The sequence below is a fragment of the Sitophilus oryzae genome, unplaced genomic scaffold (genome assembly GCF_002938485.1).
Source record: "Sitophilus oryzae breed Bouriz unplaced genomic scaffold, Soryzae_2.0 scaffold_483_pilon_pilon, whole genome shotgun sequence".
NCBI lineage: Eukaryota > Metazoa > Arthropoda > Insecta > Coleoptera > Curculionidae > Sitophilus > Sitophilus oryzae.
The window spans coordinates 304,699-309,351 of record NW_022147066.1 but is presented as its reverse complement, the minus strand read 5'-3'; the positions used below and the strand labels follow the sequence as shown (position 1 = coordinate 309,351).

General features: G+C 31.1%; 1 long non-coding RNA gene across 1 annotated transcript; it reads left to right on the top strand.

The window, feature by feature from the left end:
* Nucleotides 1-200: 200 nt before the first annotated feature.
* LOC115886332 lies at nucleotides 201-760 on the top strand. The gene is made up of 3 exons (XR_004050876.1): nucleotides 201-224; nucleotides 274-528; nucleotides 583-760. It is a non-coding gene; the product is annotated as an uncharacterized LOC115886332 (long non-coding RNA).
* Nucleotides 761-4,653: the final 3,893 nt, after the last annotated feature.

Genomic DNA, 4,653 nt, shown 5'->3' with positions numbered 1-4,653 from the left:
AAGTAATCGTCGTAGATCGTGCGGTATCGATGATGTTCGGTACCTGGAGAAAATTGACAATTGAGAAGAGAATTGAGGATTGTTTATTATTTATTATTTTTGACTTTTTAGTTCGTTTAATTTAATAATTACTAAAACCAGCAGTTCGAAAAATATATTTAAAAATAAAAGATAAAAATCCAAAAAAATTAATTATCTATTAACGTGGATTTGGACGATAATAGGTAAGAACACTAAATTTATTTCTATATTCGATATAAACTTATTTATTAGGTTTTTAGTTTGTGATGTTTCATGTGATGATCATTTTTATGTTCATCGTCTTTGAATTGACATGAGGATATCTATGAAAAAGTAACTAATCTGAAAGTAAGCCAACATATCGTTTGTTCTTTGTGTGCTAACGAAAAGATTTTCTTTTCGCATCATGAGGAAGTATTACATCAATTAAAAAATGTTAGGAAGTTGATTACTTGTCATGGAAAAGTATACCAATGGAAATTGCTTGTAATAGAAGTAACTCTAAGGGTAAATTTTATTATAATTAGTGACCTGTCTATTTTTTATACGTAGATGTTTCAGGTTTAGAGAATAAATTGGTTGAACGCAAAATCTGGAGGAAGTACCTTTTTCCATACACAGAATATGCCCATCAAGAATACTAGTCCAAATTTGCTTTAATGGTAGACAATTATTCAATACAAATTAACTTTTTAAGTGACTTAAATATTAAATAGTTTAGAATATGGTATAACAATGTAAAAAAAATACTATTTTCAGGAACGATTAGGGCCCAATATATTTGAAACTCATGTTGGACGTAGTACTGAGTTGGGTAGAATATTATTCTATGTTAAGTGAGGGTCTATTATTGTACTGTATTTTAATATATACATTAGAATTGTTGGTTATTTCATATTTGTTTTATTTATTATTTTACTTACAAGTTATATAACGTTAACACTAAAATCTACTCTGTGGTTTAATGCATGATTATATTCACATGATTTCAAGTTTTTAAATTATAAATATTATAACTGGCTTTAAAAATTCCATTAAACTGTTAAAAGTGTAATTTATTTCAAAATAAATATATATAGGTATATATTAATATCGAAAAACTTTTATTTCCTTAACACCAATTTAGTCATCACATACATATGTATAAACATTTATTTACGTTATTGCAAATACACCACAGATACAAGACCACAGGAAAAACCAGCTTTGTTCATTTTAACTGGAGCCGAGAAAATGCAATTACGAGTGGACTACTCTGATTTTTCTCCTGTAGGGCAAAATAACTAAGCTGTAATATCTCCTGGACTAAGCGTATTATTATTGCTTTCTTTGATGGTACCTCGAATAATGCTAACACTTGCCTATAAAGTTGTGTCGGTATCAATTTCTATGAAAATGTAACATATCTGGTTTTTCCCGTGTAGTCTTCAAATGATCTAAAAATTCAGCAGGAATGACCCATTATGCAGCAAACACACTGATGTTGAATCATTTTGTGGGCATTTTGTGGGCTTTTTTGTGGGCATTTCACAAATAAAATCAAATGTCTAATCAAAAACTGAAAATGCAAAACAGTTAGTAAGCTTTATAAATACATACATATATATTTATATAAATAATCATACCTACATGTATTTATGTCGTACAATCCAACCAATATTTTAATATCCTAACCCAAGTAAATAATCAAAAATGCACTTTTTATATCAAAAGCAGTAATGTTACTAAGAGTTCCAATTAATATCCAGAATTTAAAAAAAAACACGATTCTAATTCTTATTATTTTTCTAAATACGTACTGTCTGATAGGCAATTACAAAATATAAATCTGATGTAAATAGAAAAATATGATGTAAAAACAGGTAAAAACTCTTCGGTAAAAAAGGGTAAAACAACAACAAAAACTCTAACCAAAGATTTAACCGTCATACGACAAAAGCATCACGTGATTGCACAATACCTGATTGGACAGTTGGTTGCGTATTTTAATGTATTCTATTCTAATTTGAATGAGATTATGGGTGTCTATGTTTTGCTTAGTGGTTGATTTAACATTTGACTTTCACAAAAATCAAGAAAAAGTACGGGAAGTGTGAAAACTACAACCTAACCCCTCATAAATTTGAGCATAAATATTTTCCAACTCCACCGACGACAGATTTTCTTTTTGTAAAATGGTCCCTCTAGTATTTACTACATTTTTGTCCTTGTAAAAAACGTCACATCGCATAGTTTTTTAAAAAAAATTTTGGAGCATTTATTTTTCCGAAGCAGACCTACAAAATATACAGGGATTTTCAATATTCAATGGACAATAAAAAATCAAATATAATATAATATAATTCATCATTCAGAAATAAAACCGAACGTTAATTAATTAAAAATTTATTAATTTTTTGAAGCATATTTTTAAATAGATCGAATATATAAATAGACCGAGAGCTGGCTACATAAAAAAACCTTATCATCGTTACATGGCTATTTTTTTGTGTGAAGTGTCCTTTTGTGTAGCCATTGTGAAATAGTCATGTCTGCCAGCGCGATCCCGGGGCTTAAAGCGGGGGCGGCCAATCGAAAGGGTGAAATTTTGACTCTAAAAATATTATAAGGTACACGAGTTATAATGCCAAATAGCTTTTATTTATTATTAGAAAACGTGTAAAATTGTTGACAGACATTTTTCTCGTGGCTGAAATGCCGGCAGACAACGCGAAAGAGGCATAGAATTTTGGCAAAAGAAAATCATCGCATACATATGCATGTCGGTTGGTGGAATGTCATGTTTATTATCAATTAATTTAAAAAGCCGTATGCAAAAGGGCAGACAAAAAAATCGTTATTGAAATAATAAAAAAATATATTTATAATATAATCGTATATTATATGATTTATCTATACTTAAATGGATGAGGCGGCCAGCGTTCCCTGAATAAAGCGATAGAGTAATATCGCGCTTTTGATAACCGTCTGCTGCTGATTGAGCCACGATCTTTTTGTCTGCCCTTTTACATACGACTTTTAAAATAAATAAATATGAAATTTCACCAATCGGCATGCAAATATGGCATAATTTTTTTCATTCTTCAAATTTCATTTTTAATAATTTTTAAAATGTCGTGCCTCGTTCGCGTTGTCTGTCGTCATTTTAGCGACTAGAAAAATGTCTGCCAACAATTTTCCACGTTTCTTAATAATAAATAAAAGCTATTTTCGCAATTATAACACGTGTACCTTATGATATTTTTAGTGTCAAAATTTCACCCTTTCGATTGGCCGCCCCCGCTTTAAGCCCCGGGATCGCGCTGGCAGACATGACTATTTCATGTCTGTTTCTTCAATATATTGTGTCTTTTTAACTGTTATATTTTATTTATCAACCAATTATCTTACTAATTATAATCCCTTTGTTTCTGATTCTTTTTTTCGGCCAACCACGAAGGTCTAATTACAATTTCCATTTTTCAGAATTCTTTCTCGCCACAGTCTCCCTAATTTATTCCTTTTCAAACGGCTCGCGAATCATCGTTTTTGTTTTGATTCTTAATGCAATTAGGCTCGGGGCCATACCTGGGGCTTTTCGCAAACTTTTCTGAATTAAAAATAAGCGCTACGCAGATGGAAAGACGCATGCGGGGGGTAAGAAAAGAAGGGATGCTGCGTCCGGCTTGAACCGTAATTTTTTATACAAAAGAGTTTTGTTCTAAAATAACTTAATTGGAGGTAAAAAATACAGATAAAGAAGAACTAAATAAAGGCAGAATTTTAGAGAACCTGGCATTTTTATTTTTAAATGGCAAAAACGTAAATCTATACTAATATATAAAATCCTTAAGTGACTGACATATTGATTAATCACGATCCTGCTCAAACCACTCAACGTAAGAAGCTCAATTTTGGCATACAGGTTGATTCTAGGGTGTAGAGGTTGGATAAGAAGAGATTTTTCGAAATTTCAGTTCCAAGGGGGTGAAACCACTACTCAAATATTACAATTAAACGCTTAAACACGTATATTTTATTTTGTTTTTTTTACATATTTTAAGATTTTTAAAAATGTATACAGGGTGTTTCGAAAAATCTGGTCATTCATTAATCACGATCCTGCTTAAAGCGCTTGACGTAAAAAGCTGATTTTTGGAAAACGGATTGACTTTAGGGTGTAGAGGTTCGATAAGAAGGGATTTTTCGAAACTCGAATTCTAAGGGGGTGAAACCGCCCCTCAAATATTAGAATATTTATTATTTAAAAACCGGTGAGTTTTTCTGGAAAACGCTTGGATACGCATAATTTATTTTGTTCTTTTACATATTTTGAAATTTTTTAAAAAATCATCCATGGTGTTGCGAAAAGTTGGGTAATTGATTAACCCCGATTCTGCTTAAACTGCTTGGCATAAAAAGCTTATTTTTGGCAAACGCATTTTTCGAAAGTCAAATTCCAACGAGATGAAACGACCCCTCACATATTACCAAGTTATATAATAATATCGCCATTTTGTTTTTTCTCATCCTGACATAAATGTGAGAAAATTTTATCCAGTTTGTATGTTAATGGAAATTCTTGCTTTGCTTTATCATCACCATTACAAATGATTAATTCGACGCGAACGAAGTCGCGGGTAGGTACACGCT